The following is a 19,335-nucleotide window of genomic DNA, read 5'->3' as shown; positions in this document are numbered from 1 at the left end:
TCCTTAATAAGAATAAAACTTGAGGTTAATGCTAATTTTCTTCTTTTTTTTTTGTTTGTTTGTTTTACTCAACTGAATTTAAAGCTCACAGTGTTACTTGTCCCACCTCTGTGTGACAACTGTATGTAGTTGCATCTTATATGCTTCCATTTTGTTGTTTTCTCTTTGGTGACTGTATTTTTTTTTCTCCCAAGCAGCTTGCCATGAAAAATTAAATGGATGCTAAGTGACTAATGCATTTTCTCAGTCGTGTGTTGAGACAATAAAAAATTAACAATAGAAATAATTAAGTTTGATTGGTGCCCACAGTACTAAAAAACTTGTGTTGTGCCTTTATAAGTAATTCATATCTCATGCAAATTCTCCTCTTCACTTACATGCAAAATATTGTTGCATCCATGTTACATAAATTCTGAAAGACTTTTAACTTATGTTCCAGCATGTTGTGATTTCAATATGCCCCCATGCACTTCAGCGTGGCTTTGAAATTTTATTTGCTTTTATTTTGAAGTTCCACCCAGTCATCTAATATGCATTTAACCAGAGGTAAACATGCATCCCGAGCAAGATTTCATTTTGTAACTATTAATTCTTACCTTTCTCCCTGGCATGGCTCATTGTCACACTATTGTAAACATCTCTCCTTTTGTTTTGCTGTCTGCTACTTGGCATATCGCTACCAGCCCTGCATGCCTTAGATTTAACTGTCATTTAGCCTAATGCGGCATCCAGTTCTCCTTGTTTACATGATGTTAGCCTGACTACTACTACTGTGGCTACGTTAGTTTGTCTGTTTCCTAAAGTGATTCAACAAATAGATCCGATGTTACCGGAATACCTACAGTACAAGTGTGAGTCACCATCTTTGTAAAGAAGAACACTGCTTCTAACTACCTCATATAAAACTGATTGCCTGACTGAGGGGTAATACAGTCATTACCGGAGCTGTAGACAACATGTTATTGAGGATTTACAGTTTGTGCATTTGTTACTGATTTTCAGAACACTGACACTTCCACATGTAAATGGAATAATAGTCCAGTATAATCTCCTTAAGGACTTCTTGTATTACTGTACTTTTCTATATAGAGAAAAGACAGCTCTTTGCAGTGTGCACCACTTGTTCCAGGTGTCTCACCTGTATGCTATGATCTAAATAGTCATCAGTCAGTCACAGAAGTTCAACTGCAAATGTTTTATCTATTTATGAACTGTATTTGTACAGGAACTATGAACAACAAACCAAATATAAATAATGATGACTTTAAACTTTAAATGTATAAATATTATATAATCTCATGTACGCCATTTAGCTAATATTTCCTGTACTTTCCATCTCTAAATACTGGACAAGTAGAAATAAAACAAAATAGAAAGGACACATATGTCCATATGTGAAAATATGGTGAAAAAAATGTGATTACAATGTCACGATTGCATGTACTTTCCCTCAGCCCTGCCTCCACCAAAACTCACTCATGCTCTCATAGACAAGTAAAGTTCTCCCTATAAACACTGACAAACACACACACACACACAGACACACTCTCTCCTCTCTGCCCCTCATCATCCCCTTGTTATCCCCGTATGGCATCTTGCTGAATGAGTGAATCCATCCTGACAACAAATGGGATATAAGACAAAGAATATGTTACCCTTCACTCTCCCATATTACTAATAGATAGACTGTTGGGTTGCATAGCATAAATACTTTAACCACGTCGTCTCCATTTGTAACTGTGTGGCCCAAACTGATTCAAACAGGAACATATGAAATATAAATTGGCATTTTATAATGGCACTTTGTGTGCATGTGTGTGTGTGTGTGTGTCTAAGTGTGTGTGCTGCATTGTAGTGATGCTCTGCAGGGACTCTCCAGCCCTTGTAGACAAAGTAAATTGAAGAAGGAGAGAGACCAAGCTTATCTGTGGGGATTTGAGTTGAGATGGCAGGCAGCTGTAGTAGGTCAGTACATGTGAAATATGTTTCATCCAGCAACGTTTCTGCCCTAATTACCCCAAAACAAACACAGACATATACCAACACAAAAATCGTGATTACACAAACACGCACTCTTTGAAAACTAAAGTCAAATGCGAGATTGTGCTTATTATTCCTATGAATGACGAGGTAGATGTGCATGTACATAAAAATACAATAACACTGGTAAACTTGAAAATTGTGGTGTCATATTCTTGATACTCAAAGTTCTACCACACTGAGTGGAGAGAACAAACCACAGTTTAAAACAATTCATTAATACAATAGCACTTCAACAGTGTGCAGCTTTGTTGAGGAGTTGCTTCAAAATCCACAGTAGTTTTTGAAACCAACCAATCATTTTAGATTGCATGATACTGTAAGATGTCTTTGCAAGTTTATGCATGCCTTACGCTCATTTATGCATGGCTTTTTAAAACTGGATACTGTCAGAAAGCAAGACAAAAGTGAAACATTAAAATTAAAGTAAAACAAAAAACTCAGAAGAAAGGGTCAAATAAAAGACTTAAGGGAGGAGGGATTCCAGAGAGGAAAGAAAGCTGCCCGGAGGTGGAAAGTGCTGGCTGCTTACCACAAGAGGAAGCCTAGTTAGCTGAGCAAATGCACAGAGCATGTAGACCAGAAGCAACATGGTTTCTTGGAGCTTGTACTACACTCCTGTTGGACATCATGTCAACCCAAGGCTGATCCATCACACTCAGCAACACCATACACTCTAGTTGTGCATCTCCGACCACAGATCTGTCATTATAAAGGCTGTAGAACATCTTGTCTGTCTAACACACACACTGGAGCTAAACTGCTGTACTACATCTTAAATCACGGGTGAAGAACATCTAGTCTGTCTTGTAACAAACTTAAGACTGAATTGAGGCAATTATGGCTTCACAGATTGTACGCGTACAGCACACACATACACGCTAAGAAAATGTCACTTTGGCTTGATTATAGTGATGTAATACATCTCACACACAATCACACATTGATGTACTTATCAGAACATGAATGACACAAATAAATACATGCATATGTACTAACTACATACCTCTGAAGCACCTCACCAGCTGTTTTAGTGAAAAAGTGTTCCTGTAAAGAATGAAAACAATTTTTTTTATTTCTTTGATTTCTTTAAATTTCAGGAAAAAATGTTGCCATGGGTAAATATCAAGAGACACCGACACTGATTGTTAGTCTGAGATGAGACACAAACCCTTGCCTTAAAAGTTAAAGCACTGTACATCCATTTTGTTCACTCTGTGTTGGAATTGCACATAAATCATGTTCTTCAGAATTATCTTGTTCCCATTGTTTCTGTTGTACATACACAAACTCATAGTTGACAGTGGTTTGCTCTGCATGCACTGTTTCAGAGAGCTGAAATTCCTCCACCGTCTTCAAACTTTCATCAGGTGATAACTAGTGGATTCCACCTCTGTGAGTTTTGAGAGACTGTAGAAGTAGTAGCAGAGACAAAGGGGCTGAGAGAGGCAGAGACAGTGGCTGTCCATCCAGCTCAGACAAGTACCAGTTCAGATAGCACAGGCAACCTTTGATTCAGAGATAATCTCCTTATCCTCTCCTTTGTGATAAGTGGACATTGGATCTATCTGGAGTGACTCACTGCTGCTCTCTGCCCGTCAGCCTGATTGCCTTAGTCTGACACACACATACACACACATCTGTGCCCTCATGCACATGATGTCTGAACATACACAACTGTACAAAGACATTTACATATTCAGACACATCGCCAGGGCCATGATCAGGTTACCCCACCCACACACACACAAAAACTCTTAAACACGCACACACAATCTGAGGGTCTGACAGAGCACCCAAGGGATGGATAGCATCACATTTAAACACTTAACAGACCAAATGGCTGTCTTAATGTATCTGAAGACTCTTCCTCTCCATCCTACAGCTGCTGTGAGAGACAGACAGATACTGCAGATGTTTCTGCTAATGGATCAAAAGACAAATGGGGCTTTAAAAGGGACAGCCGCCCCACAGGATTGGTGTGTCCTGAGGAGATAATTATATGACATATTCTTCTTCTACTGATTTTTATCATATCCCATTTTTATTAACCCAGATGAAAATGTATTCTGCAACTGTAACAGTGCCATGTATCACATTGCATGCTACATGTTTTATTATATTCTCTGTGCCCAGTGACTTTGTCATCAGTGGCTGTCATCATAAACAGGAAAAACTGCATTCATTTTACATTGTTACATTATGCATGTTCACTATTTTATACTAGTGTTGTGCACGGGTAAAATTGCAAACTTGAATACATTCAGTTTTAAAAGATTTAAGTCTTTCACTGGTATTGGTTGAAATTTTTGTTTCAGATAGAAAAAATTGGGTGCAAATGGTAGTAAATCCCAGCCTCCTGTATTGTCACGGCTTCCACAGTGTTCACGAATGCACATGTGCATCAATGATGATACTGACTGGAATTGTTGCCCGATTTTACAGTTTATATTTTTTTAGTGTCTTGTCTGCAAAACTTGACCTTTTGCAAGCTGGAGTTTAAATCTCATTTAAGTGAAAAGTTTGACCTGTTTTACACTAATTCATTTTCTTGCCATGATCCAGATACAGTCTAATGGTTTCCCCTTGTCTTTTGCTGAGCTAAGTTAGCTGGTTGTCAGCGGTAGCTTCATGTTTATCATACTGACAAACGAGTGACATATATTTCCTCATCTAACTCTCTGCAAAAATAAACAAACATAATTTCCTAAAATGTTGACCAGCGGCTTCTAACATGAAGAAAGACTGAGGTGAAATAGCATTATGTTTTGAGTTATTTTTTGTTTTTGTTTTTGTTTTGTTTTTTTGTTATTTTTACTTTGTACAAAAATACATGCCAGAAAAAAAGACATTTTATATAATGGCTTTGTATGAGTGATCTGCTGAGTAAAATGTTAGAAGTTTCCATTTGGTTGCTGAAGGAGACACATGCGATATGAAAACATCAGTAATGTTGTTTCATCTGTTTTAGAGTGGAGAAAGAGGGACAGAGAGAATAGCACCGAGAGAGAAAATAAAAGAGAATTAAACCATTAGTCAAATGTTATTAATGACTCACCCATATGCATGTGCTGGACAATTAACCATTCACAGGTGAATGTAACCGATAGGCGCCTTGCTTTCTCTGTGGCAAATCAAATGAACTTTGATAACATCAGTGGCATCCCTCTTTTTTTCCTGCACTCATTCATTCTGCTCTTTCTTTTAATGCGTTGTCCGCAGCATGCTGGTGTCCCTTTGGTTATCAAACTATCGCCAAAATTTGCTCGCCCATCTATCGAGGCAGAAAGAGGGAAGAAGGGCAGAAGAGAGGGAGAGAGGGAAGAGCCTAATTACTTTAGCCTGTTTCACTGTCAGGTCATTAATAAAGCCTAGTTATCTTCCAGTGACGCCCAGCCAGGAGCCTCCCTCAGCCATATCTTCACCTTATCTACTATAAAATATTTTGGAATTTTTTTTCTCTGAAAATAATTCAAGATTTTTGTCTGGGTTAGATATTAAGAAAAAAAGGGGGGGGGGGGGGGGGGGGGGGGCATAGTGGCCATGCCAGAGATATTCATGGCATAATGGAAAAATCCAGCTAAGTGTGTGAGCTGGTGTCTGTATGTTTCCATGTGTATGTCTACACACACGTGTGTGTTCCACCTGGATAAATGTGCTAGAATTACACTGGCCTTGGCTTCATAAACATTGATGGATCTGTGCAACCTGCAAATGCAGATAAGGACTGTGGAAAAATCACTGGGCCAGCTTTTTACTTCTTGGCCAATGTATATTTAAAAAGGAGTATATATGCTATAGGTTACATATGCATTACTTATTCCTTTGCCCACATACATCAATGACAAGCAGGGAAAAATGAATAGTCAATAATAGCATGGCGGGGGTTGTCCCACAGAGTCCAGCCTTGCATATTTTACACCTACCTCTATCAAATAGAAATAGTTATGTGATATTGAGTTCATTTCCTGTAGTGTAACCTCTTTGGCCTATTTGCTCAGGAGTCTGGTAGATAGAAAACAGAGTGCAGAGTCTGTAAATCAGGTGGGGAACATGGGCCAACACTGTTTTTTACTATCATTTGTCTAGCTACAAACGTGGAGCTAATCCACAACCAGTTGTATCAAATGGGGTAAACTGCTCACTGGACTTGCGAGGGCTGGGTAGGACCACAGCAGTAACAGTCAAAGTCATATTCTTGGATATTGTGCCAAGGTCACTTGGGCAATTTGTCTTTTGCTTTGTGCTAAGAAAGTATGATTGTACCAGTTCTGCTGTCTGGCTTGAGTTCCCAAACCCTGTTGTTACTCAGGTATTACAATGACACACACAACATGTGTGTGTGCATGTGTTAATAGTGTATGATGTTCCTAAGTTTTCAGATACAACCCATAATACCCATCCATTCCCCCCCGCCCTCCCCCGACTGATGACAGATCATTTCCAGCTGCTTTGAAACAGTAGCGCCCTCAGCTGTGTACAAGTCTCTGATCACACAAGAGCTGTATTCAGTGGGAAATAGAGTCACTGGATAGCTGGATATGGATAATAAAAGATGCTGTTCACTCAGAATATCCCATCCAAAGCATTCCAGGGGAACTTAACTCGACAGAAGAGGGAGGAGGAGTGGAGAGTTCAAACAAAGTGTCTGGAGAAAACTTGAACAGGTGTCTCCTCGTGTTCACTGCTCAAAGAGGATGAAAAACTACATTCAGTCTATTTTGAGTCATTAAATAGTTTGTATGTTGTATTCATGAGCTGTAATGTCTTCCTTTTAGTTGACAGAAAAATACATTCTTTTTATAAGTTCTTATTATATATTTATATCTATTTCTGCATGACCTTTACATGTTTTTGAAGTTAGCATTTTAACTATTTTCACTACTTGTGCTGTGCTTTGAGTTGTGTTGTTCATCTTTGGACAGTTTTTGATGACACTTTATGAAATGACTGCATACTGACATGAATAAAAGTCATTCCTGTTGGAACAGACTATATAGGGCTTCTTCTAAGATTTGAGTCTCATCCCAGTGCTTCTGCTAGTCCACCTCCATTCTCCACCTCTTCATCAAAATACTAAGGAAAAGTTGTCATTATTACTTTTAACCATCTCTGCTATTGATTAAACAGAAGTAATAATAATGGCTGCACATATGGCAGGTTAATTAAACAAAAATATGTGTTTTGCATATTTGAATTAAATGATGGGGATGCACACAAAAATTAATTTGTTGAATTCAGCAAATATACCTGAGAACTGCTTTTATATGATGATTCTGCACTTCATTTAGCCAGTGCCTCATCCAGTGCCTCATCCAGTGCCAATGAGGGAAGCAGATTGCCATGTGGCAAGGCAGAAAATAAGAATGTGTGTGTAGTGGGTCCAACTTTCATGCAGCAGACCTGAATGTGGATCTTGTCACAGACCTGCAGTTGACATTTCCTTTCTTTTTGACTGTAAACATGGTCTTTCCCTTACTTACTAAGTGTTTTAGACAGCCAACCCCACATCTCAACCATAGTTTAGCTGCAATAACTGCAATCTTTTCCTAACCATAACCCTACCATAGCTACCATGCACAAGGAAAGAATTTATAGGACTGGTTCAATGTTTGATTTATGTTTTGAAGATGCAGAATTGCTTTGATGCGTTGGTCTTGGTGAAACGACTTTGGGTTTGTCTTGGTCAATATCAGACTGAACCTTCACACAACATCGACAAGTTACGCATTGTTTGACAGCTCTAAGTCTCCTGATTATATCTGTGCAAAGCATTTTAGGATGCCCGCAACACTGTAAAAGCTGTTTTTCAATTTGTAGCAGGTTAAACGCACACAACAGAAATATTGCGCCTTACCTTTTCAGTCGTTTGTGTGGGAAGGCACATGTCCAAGCTCTCCACATTTTCACCTCAAGATTCCAATGTGGAAAATGCAGCCAACTTTGAACTGTTTTGTCATTAAGAAAAAGTACAAAAACGTTTTGTTTGTGATTACTTGATTACTTGACTGATTGAGACCAATGTTATAACTGTAAAAAGGGCTGAAGAATAGTAACCTTTCTATTTTGGATGCATTATTTTCAAGCTTGAGCACAAATTTGAGGTTTGTCTGTTTGACTTTAGGTCATCTCTTATTGAATTACACATTCTTCATTCATTTACCCTATCAAGAACCTCACTGGTTAAATTCCACTATGAGTACCATCCCATCAAACTAAAATCTTCTGGTGTGTTTTTAAAAATCAGCAGTACTGTAAAATATATGTGACTTGTTGCTAATAGTCTTAAACATGCAAAACCGCTAATAGGGCAAGTAAGGTTGAGGGAACAGGTTTTTCCACAAATGTATGTACACTAGTAATGTTTCAAGAGTACTACTCGAAGTTGAATATATCCTTAAAGCACCCCAGCAACAAAACCACACTTCAAACTCCCCTCGCCTACTCTCTACCCTCTCTGTCAAAAACTTGGAGTGCTTGGGCACAACGAAAGAACATGTTTTATAAATAAAGATTGCATATGCTCTTTGTTTATCTTAGATGGCCCTGTACATAAAGTCAACATCGCAGCTGGCGCACTGAGCTTGATTCAATCACGCTGCTTTCATCTAATATCCCCCACCACACACACACAACCATAACCCACCCCCTATGATTCAGGGTCAGCCATGCCCATCTCCCCTGCTCTGCATTTAGGACTCATGAATAAGTAATGACATCTCTCATCACCTCAGAGCACTGACAGTCAGGCCAAGAGCTTTCATCTGCTCATGCCCATGTTCAATGTTAATGTTTTTTCTTCCTTCCTGATCATGTGACAGACAAGCAGCTGACCCGAAACCACCATAAACAGTAGCGACCTGTAAGTGCATGACGGTGAGGAAATGGAAATATCTCGCCAGATTATTTGATTATCATTTCAAGTCATTACTCAGGCGGGGTCAACACTCAAGTTTGCAAAGTTTTTCAGACCCCAGTTCTAAAATGTGTGGGTGCTAAAATGACTTTCTGCAATATTTTTAAAAAAGAAATTGAATTTTGAATGTTATATATCAAGCCTTAGGTATTTTAAAGTAATAGTTTAGGATCCTAAACCATCACTTGGCATCTGGCAGCAACTAGATTTAGAAGAGAGCTTCTCCCAGTCCCAGAATGACAAACTACATAATAAAATGATCAAATCCACCACTCAAAAGAGCAAAAGGGGCATGAAGTAACCATATGTTTGTGGTTTATTATAAACATGATTTATCTGAACTGTCACAGTAGTACAGGAAACACTTAACACAGTGTGTGACCTTTTGATGGTGAGAATCACTATAGAAGCCAATAATCAGTCATGCACACAGATTTATAGACACATGCAGTATACAGACACACCAAAGAGTCATCAGTATACCACAGTTTCTAAACAGGACTTTATAGTTTGATCAGACAGCTTTCATCAGCTAAGGTCACGTAATCATTACTGCAACCTCTCAGCGCAATACCAGACATAGTCTATATATTACGTTGTTACAATAACTTTCACATAATTCAGTCACTGAATTGCATGTTCCTTCGTTTCTGAGGAATTCATAAGTATAAATGAATAGGTATGGGAATGGAGAACCACTTCCAGCTGAAAACTGGTTCCAAATTGTTCGAACCATTGGATCATATGCCTACAAGGTTGTCAGTTCCTTTTATTGACAGTTGTGCACTGCAAAACTCATTGCAGAGAGGAAAAAATGGTCCGAAGTGTGGCTTCATTCCATTAAGAAAGATGACGACAGTGCCAGTTGTAAAGTCTGCAAAATGGTAATTTCAAGTAAGGGTAGAAACACCAACAATATGGTCCGTTACAAGTTTTTTTTATGCACACATCTTTGACACACAAATACATTGAACATTATCTTCTTCGTATAACATTTACAAAGTGGATTTTTCTTAAAAGTTTGCACCTGCATTGTTCACATCTATGTTTACTTACTGGCAGTCCTCTTTTACTCTGTCTTTTTATGGCACATTGCTGCATTTCTTGGTGCACTACCATCACCTGTAAATGAGTGGAACAGTGTGAAACTATTAGCAAGAATATGCACACAGAGAAACATTGCTCCACAGCGCTACTAGTGGTCAAAAACTTGTGAGGGTGCTTTTAACATTTTAGTTGTGTTTAGGGAAAGAGTACAGTTTTGGTTAAACACTGAAAAAGTCACTATATCCCCTCTCTAATACAATCTTTCACCAACATATCCCCCAGCAGACCTAGACCTTGTACTGAAGTTGTCCCGCGTACGTACAAGGCATTGTGAGTGTTGTCCTTACAGGTCTGTTGATTCGTCTTAAATTATGTTGCAATGGTGACTTTCGCGTCCCTTTCAGTTATTTGTCCTCCTTGTTGTCGTGTACAGGCAAGGGACAGAAGCCAGATGATTTTGAGAGGGATAATTATCCTCAATTTAACATGAATGAATATGAAGTGAGGGGGGGGGGGGGGGGGGATCATCAGCAACGTTACCAATGACAAAAGCGCCGGTACAAATAATGGTAAGGAAGAGAAAGATATTTTATTTTGTTGTGTTGTGGAGCGAGCTTTCTCTTCCCTTTCATTTATTTGTCCTGCTCTTTTGTCATTGTTGAAGAGGTTGGCTGATGATCCCCCCCCCCCCCCCCCCCCCTCACTTTTGCATATTCATTTCATGTTAAATTGATGGATTAAGTTATCCCTGGCTCAAAATCAATCGTGGCTTGCTGTTCCTTATTCCTTTACACTGGACAACAATCCCACAGAGAGAGAGAGAGAGAGAGAGAGAGAGAGAGAGAGAGAGAGAGAGAGAGAGAGAGAGAGAGAAAGAAAGAGTGAGAGTGGGAGAGAGAGAGAGAATGCATTGAGACACTGATAAGGCTCAGTCCCATTATATGTCATTTTAAACAAAGAAGCAAAGCAGCCTGTGGAGACTCCCTATCAGCTATTAAACAGAGACGTAGAATGCAGCCTGAGATTGATGATTAGCATTTTCTCCTGGTAGAATAAAGATGCCGGCCTGGGCCAGCGATAACCGGGGAGAGTAAAAAGCTCCCCTCTTTCTCCCCTCTTTTTCTTCTTTTTCTTCTAGTATTTTTTTGAGTCCATAAATACCCATATCCAGAAACAACTGTTTCTTTCTCTTTTTTCTTATGCCCCCTCCGACTCCCATCACCCTCTTAACCTTCCTTCTCTCCAGCTCTCTTTACCAAGGCAAATAAATGCACAGGCCTTGTTGCTGTCCTTTTGTCTTCCGTCCTCGTGTAATCTGTTAGGAGTGGACAACATGGAATCCCTTATGTCACAGCCGGAGACTTGTAAGTCTTGGCCAGATACAAGGCAGAATGACACAGAATGAAAGCAGGGTAAAAGGGGGGATTTAAGTAAGAGTTTGATAGGAGCGTGTCGGGCCATTGTTTTCTTTGCTGCAAGACCAGTGTCAACCATTGTGCTGGGACAGTTTTAACAGCATGTAAGGGACGCAAGACAGCTGGGTTTTAGAAGTGAAGAAAGGATGTTTCTGCTTGATAATCTGTCTGCTGTTTAACGCCATTGTTTGTGGCCACAGTGGAAAATTACATTTACTCTTCAAAACTACTGTAAAATCCTCTTTTTTTAAAAAGTTTTCCTTTACAAAACACTTTTGAGATGTTTTGCAATAATAATCTTTTTTCCTCATAATTGTAAGTTATGGAAACAGAGTGTCACATGCACTCTGACCTTCTCTTTACTAAACCGCTGTCTGTTTCATGCATCTTTTAAAATGGACATTTCTCGTATATTAATCCAAGGCACATATTATTTTATTCATAGAGCCAATTTCACACATTTTCCTACCTCTATAACACTATTACAAATAAGATTTAGAGACATGCATTTTACGCCATTTCATTCCTTGATTTAACTTTATACTGTACGATTTGTCTGCAGGGAGAAAAGTAGATACCTCACTGCATTCATTTGAAAGACCAGTCGACCTCTGCTGTGGTGTGCAAGTGAAAATGTGAAAAATCTAATTGAACAGTACTGTATACCATGGCACAGGTTATGTAGATTTGGCAGGCTTGTGATCTCTCCCCTGCTTTCTACTCTTTGGCCTCTGCTTCTTGCTCAGTGCATGTTGCTACTGTATTTTTTTGTTCATTATTTTATATCGTTAGTGCTCAAAGAGCAAAATTCAGGATCCCTATTATTTTTCTTCATCTTGTTTGTCATCTTTCTTTTAATCTGGGAAACCCTCAAACAAAAGACCTACATGTGGCTAAACTTTGCTAATTGTTTCAAAAGTTTGCTGACTTCTCAAGCAATGTAAGTTTCCTGACTTTCTAAATGGTGACAGCATAATAACCACTTTTACTTACTGACCACACTGACCTTTTCCTCTTAAACTCCCAACTTCTGAAGTCCAGAAGCTGCTGTGGTTCTTTGACGCTTCCATCTGCTACTTGTGTGGCTATGTGTGTAAGCTATTGTTACTTTCTTGCTCTAGTCAAGAGCCATGCTTGTGATGAAACTGTTAATACTGTACAATCCCAGTAAAGAGCAGCAAGTAGAACAAACACTTTCAGTCAGGATGCTTCGTTATGTGATTCTGCAGAACTGGCTTAACCAACCAAATTGTACGCCATAATGCAGATAGACCTTGATCTCATCCTGACTGAAAGAGCAACATTCTACTTGTGAACAAAGCACCAGCCGTACTAGTAATTATCTGTTGCTTCCATTTTAGTTGATGTACTAGAATTCACATTAGCAACCATGCATAAACAAAATACACATAGGGACATGCGCATTAAACATGAGTATGGATGAACATGCACATAAAACCACACTTAACCCCTCAAACTAAAGTCACAAAATGTCACATCATGTGCACATATGCATAGTATACATGCAGTAATGACACATATACACATGCAGTTAGGAGGCTTATACACACATTTGTGCTAATTTAGATGCTCACACACATATAGAAACACAGTATTTGTCTTTTGGTCTTCCACAGTGGTCTAAAGAACATCACTAGAGCTCCTCCTCTTGCTCACAGTTAGTATTGCAAGTCCTGTATGATTTGTTCCACCTTGTAGCAGCTGATAACACATTGGTATCTATTTACATACATCTCTTTAGAAATATAAATCAACACTAAAATAAATTAACATATCATATACAGCTTTTTTTTTTCATTATAAGCAATTACACTCTGCCACTCCAATGCAGAAAAATGTCCTCACACTCAAAACGCTTTCGAGTATTAACTAGTGCTTTGTATTGTGTAGTGCCGTACACTATGTAGTTTAGAAAAAAAAAAAAAAAAAAATCAGGTCCTCATCTACCAAAATAGAAATCATACCACAATGCAAAGCAAAAGTAAATGCAAAACTTGAAAAATTCAATAAACAAAATAGCACCAAAGGTTATAGTTAGATGAACACTCACTGATGAATGACATGGTGGATAATTGCTCAACACTGCAGTGAAGGTCAATTCTCAGTCATTCTTACTCTTCCCACATATTTTCCCAGGTCTGAGGATCAGAACTGACTTCCCTACAATCATAATCTCTAACCTCAAGGTTGTCACCACCACCATAGAGATTTTAACTAGATGTCTTGGAGTAGACAAGGAAATGACCGGGGGAAAGAGACAGAAAAAGTCCAACAAGCAAAGAGAGCGTGAAATGAAAATCCCATTGCTTTGATACCTTTGTCATCACCATAGATGGTCAATTAGACTAAACAGTATCTGCCGTGCAGAACAGGACATGATGACAAGGGAGTCGGAGAGAGGGAAAGAGAGGCAAAAAGGAAACATTTGTTGCGGTGTTGACAGATGTGAGGACAAAGAAGGACATTTCCCAAAAAACCTACTAGGGAAATTGGAGAAATGTGACATCAGCCTTTCACCAATCTGACTGCAAATTCACGCTCACCGCCCTTCTTTAATTCTTGCATATCCTGACCATTTGTTCCTATCAAAGGGAAGTAATTTTGTTTTTGTCTGCGTCTGTTCAATCTGCTTGTCAGGAAAATAATTAACCCTCTGTTTCATCTCTCTGACTCTCTCTCTCTCCTTCTGTATCCAGCCTCGTCTACTTGATATTTGCCTTGTCTATTGAAGTAAAGTTCATGTCAGCTTTATTTAGATGAGTTGCTGTTTTGAATGAGCGGTGATGTGCTACAGATGTACTGTATATTACTCAGAGAGAGTCCAGTATAGAAAAAGAGAGGAACTGGCAAGAGACAAGAATGAAAGCAAGAAGAGAAGGAATCCATTTCTCAATCACTTTACAAGAACCTTGGGAAACCAAGGGTCTGTGGCCACATTCAAACTAGGATGCTGCAGTTACCATGGGACATGTCTGAGACTCCTATGGCAAAGTGAGGCCACGTGATTTAAATTTTTAAAAATGTACAAAATTTAGTAACACTTGACACTTACTCATGTGAACATCTGCATATGTATAGCTGCATATTTAAAACATCTTTAAAGGAGTAGTTGGACACTTATTCACTCTCTTGAAGAGAGTTAGATAATAGATACCACTTTAATTACACAGTATTTCATGGTATTAGCCTGGTTCAGTAACTTCCTGAAGTCTCAGCTGGCTGCCTGTCAACCTCATAGCAACAACAAGACTCCAAGAAGTTAACATAACTGATGTTGTGTGGATTAAACAAACTATACATAGCATATTAACATAGTTAGAGATGCTAGTAGGTGGACTTTGTTACCTTTAAAATGAGCCAGGCTAGCCGTTTCCCTGTTTCCTGTCTTTGTGCTAAGGTATGCTAGACAGCTGCTGGTTGTTGCTTTATATTTGTCTTACACACAAGAATGGTATCAATGGTAACTCTGATATTTGAAGCTACTGCCTCATTGTCTATGAATTGTTTGTTGTCAAAGACAGAGACACACAAAAAAAGAATAAGTGGCAAACAGAAACCAAATATGGGGCATATTAGAACAACAAATATCAAAGCAAAGTCTGTTTTATGGTGTTCATCTGAGAGTAACTCACACATAACAAGAGATGTGGAGCACTGAAGTGATGGGTGTGCCTTTTAGTGAGTATCATTTAAGCCAAATCATATACATAATGGATTATTCCTACTAAATTATGAAGCATAACACCTGCCACACTATGATGTTGGCAGTGTTGTTTTATCCTTCAGAAGCCAGAGTGACGCTTGTGGAAAGATCTGTTTTTTTTACCAGTGTATCATGGTAGTCTGGTGAGCATTGTGAAGTTGTTCCAAGTATGGTAGAAATCTTTAATAAGATTTTTAAATATATATATAGAGAGAGAGAGTGAGAGAGAGAGAGAGAGAGAGAGAGAGAGAGAGAGAGAGAGAGAGAGAGAGAGAGAGAGAGAGAGAGAGAGAGAGAGAAATCTTCTTACATCAGGTAGAACTAGAGAAATCAATGAACCCAGCTTTTAGTCCCTGTGTTGTCTTCTAAAGCAAAGCCTTCATACATCATGTGGGTTTCTCTCTCTCTCTCACTACACACACACTAATACACACACAGGTCACAGATGTTCTAGTGCCTTATCAAGGTTTTAGCGCTGAGGCAGATCTGTGGTTTCTGTCAAGTAACACTCGACCCTTGATGACAGCACAACAGGGTGCATGTATCTGTATTGTGTGTATGTGTGTGTGAAAAGGCTGCAAGCAAGAGTTTATCTGTTTCCTCTTCCTGCTCTCTATCACCCAGTCACATTCCAAAGCTATGACCTCCCCTTTCATCCCCAAGTAGGTTTGTGTCTCCATTTGTTGTTCCTCTTCTGTTTATTTCTTGTTTCAGTCTGTCTTTCTTTTTTGTTCTCGTTTTTCTTTTTGTTCAAACCACTGAAAGTGAAGTTTACAAGGAGAAGATGAAATCTTGTTGGTCACTCTGTCCTCACACTGGTCGTGGCCCAGCTTTCTCTCAAGGGCAAAGGCCATCTCTTGAATAATCCAGCGACATTTTTCAGTGTCAAGTGTCAAATGTCACATTCATTTGCTCAGTATATCAGTCTCACCTCTCCTGAGAGGCTGACTCTTTTGAGATTGAGGGTGATGATTTTCCCCATCAAACCTTACCCTTCAGAAGAAGGCACTCAGCACCACTTACCGAATTCTTTACAAAGAAAACACACACACAAACACACGCCTGTATAATCCCCCCCCGCCCATGTCTTTGTTTTTGCTTGTGTAAAATTACAGTTGTACAGGTGTCCAGCCGGCAAAGCAATGCTGACAGACAGGCATGCAAAAGGACAGCCAAGCACTTGTGTTTGCCACAAAGATCTTTCTTGTCTTACAACTGGCTGTTCTGCCCAACATGTGGCTTTGGTTACAAAACCCGCTCTTCTAGCAGGAGCCCCCTTCATCTCCCCGAGGAACACAGAGGACGATGGAAGGTGCTTTCCAAGATGAGCAGCAAAGTGGCTTCCTCTTTCAAAGGGCCGTGGATGTACATGGCTCATGGATTCCTGTGTTAGCCGTGAGATAGCGCGGCACCTGGAGAGGCCAGACAGGAAGAAAGGACAAGAGGAGAGAGGAGAGAGATGAGAAAAAAAACAGAGAGAAGCCGCTTAGATCCGATGCCAGGGACGGGACCGGCAGCTCTCTCAGATTTCAATTGTCCGTTGTGTGAAATTGTGGTTTCAAATGCTAACAATCTGACTGCCTTCCCACCCCTATCCCTCTCATCCTGCACTCATCATCAGCATATCATGAAATGTGTAGATTAGCACTTTCACAAAAGCTTGCTGCACAGAGATGACTGTTGTGAATTCCACTCTCACCTGTAGGCTTTTGACAAAATCCCCCCTCCATGGAATAAATCTACAGCTTTATACTTTTGTTTGAGCTTTTTTTTTTATCTTAAAAAAAAGGTGTCTCTTTCTCCTCAATCCAAATGTAAGACAGAAAATGCACGTGTTTATATCACATCACAAAGACAAATGAAACAAAAGGTAACGTCTCTGTTCTCGAAGCGTGGGACGGGGTAAAACAAAGGGCCTTTGGTGATTGACACATCCAGAGAGTCCCCTGCCAATCTTAGGCACAATCCATTTCCTCAAGCCAAAGTGTTCTCTTTGTGTGTTGAATATGTTTTGGAACATGTCGGCCATTGATTGACATGGGCGCAGGGGCTGGTAAAACATTACTGTGGTGTGAAGCAAACAACGGTCCGTCTGTCACTCTGCCTCAGATGTTTGAGGCCTGAGGGGGTATACTGGTATAATAGTAATACAAAAATCTGGACATCCCCTCTCTTGTCCCCATTCTCTCTCTTCCCTTTCCTATTCACTCTAAAATTATGATTCTCATTTTGTATTTTTGCTTAAATTATCTTTCAACTCTCAACCGGGGTTTCCGACTGTCTTCTTCCACTCTCTACACTGATCTGCTGTATGTCTTGCTCTTTTGCAGTGCCTCTGTCTTCTTTTGTTTGAGCGAGACACAGTTGGCCTTCAAATTTCCTTCATGGTTGACTTTCATGGGCTGATTTTTGGCAATCGCATGAAGTTTCCGTTTTGGATCTGGCTTTAGAGCCACATTGACAGTGATGAGAGTCATTCAAGATGTTAGCTATCATTCACATGCCCCCCGGGAAGTGGAAGTTTACCTAATTCTACTTTAACCTCTACTATTTTGCAGGAAAAAAACATGAAGTCTCAGACTACATTTAATGATAATCACCACAGTAGCATAAACAAAACCACATAAACTCTTTGATAACTGTCCCATTTTAGGTAATTCAGTATAATGTACATGTGGATTTTGAGTAATGGAGAACAATGATAGTGACATATTTATACTTGTTTAGGATATTGAAACTTTCTTTTTTCCCTTCAAACAGTTGGAAGGCATAGTAGTGACACCCAGTGCGAGTCACCACCTTGAACCTTTTTGTTTCAAATGAAAACAATAGAAAAAATGCTGTCTATATAAAATGTCCTGATACTTGTGTATTTCCAAAATGTCATATGGATTGATTCAACACTGGCATTACAATTTTAATCAGCGGTGTAGAACCAGGTGTTAAAACGCATGCGGCAGCCCTCCAGGCCATAAGAAATTGGACAAGGCAGCAGGAAATTGTGTCTCCTCCAGAAACAAGTGTTTTGTGATTGTTTACCCCATGTTTTTAAATTGCATTTCTTCCTTTTTAATTTAAGCACCTCAGCTATGGGATTGAAGGGGGGAAGGAGTGAGGGAAGGGGATATAGGAAGAATGGGGGAAACCTTTTCCACTATTTTTTTTTCTTTTTTCTATCCCTCCATTCTCTCCAGTATTAACCCTGTCTGATGTGATTCCTGTCAAATGCAAATGTCACGACCTGATATGGTCAGCCCACGGGGCACTTTGACTACATTCTCCACACCCAAATTAAAATAAGAAGTTGAACGGTTTGTGTGTGTGTGTGTGTCTGTGTGTTTGTTTGCCCGCAAAGTATGCATGCCACATGTTTGTGCACATGTGTATGTTTGACTGGTTGATCTTGACATGGTTGAAATTACAAAAACCTAAGCAAAAACATGATTGCTATGAGGACAAGGAGAAATCAAGTGTGATAAATAAAGTACAGCCTCCAAAATACAGCACATTTTTTCACACTACGGTTGAGTACCTATATGAACATGTAGTCCAGTCAATAGGTTGGTGAATGGGTGACTTCAGAAACTGCTGTGCATGCACAATTCAGCCTAAACAACTGAGCAAAACTGTGGTGTAAATAAATGATGCTTTTATATTTCCTTTGTATCAACTTTGCCCTCAAAAAACTTTTCTCTCCAAAAGCTTATGATTTGACTATGATTTGAAGGTGTCCTTCTGAACTTCAGTACTTAAGTATAATGAGCATGTCATCATGTATGCAGGTACATTGAGATACACCCAGGAGGACAACTAGGCCTTTGTGTTCTGTGCAGAATTGGCTTTACTCTGAAATAAATGTGTTTTAACATATTGCCATGGGTTTTGATCAAATCCTAGAACTTTTATTGATTTTTTTGAGTACCCCTCATAGGTAGTTTTTTGAGTACCCCTCAAGGTGCTCAACTGCCTTTCACACAACTTGTGTAGTGTGGTGTGGTGTAAAAGAGAGTCAGTTAAGCACAGGATGTTATGATTGAGATCTAGAGTAATTTTGAAGAATCCGCAGATAATGCTAAAGAAAAGTTCACTACTAATATTAATGTCACATTCCAGTCAAAGTCAAAGGCGAGTTATTGCTGGCACATACACATCTCATGGAATGAGGGTTGTGTCTATTATTAGTAGGCTTGAAT

Source organism: Toxotes jaculatrix, chromosome 8, assembly GCF_017976425.1.
Source record: "Toxotes jaculatrix isolate fToxJac2 chromosome 8, fToxJac2.pri, whole genome shotgun sequence".
NCBI classification, from domain to species: domain Eukaryota; kingdom Metazoa; phylum Chordata; class Actinopteri; family Toxotidae; genus Toxotes; species Toxotes jaculatrix.
Note: the sequence above shows the minus strand (reverse complement) of the source record.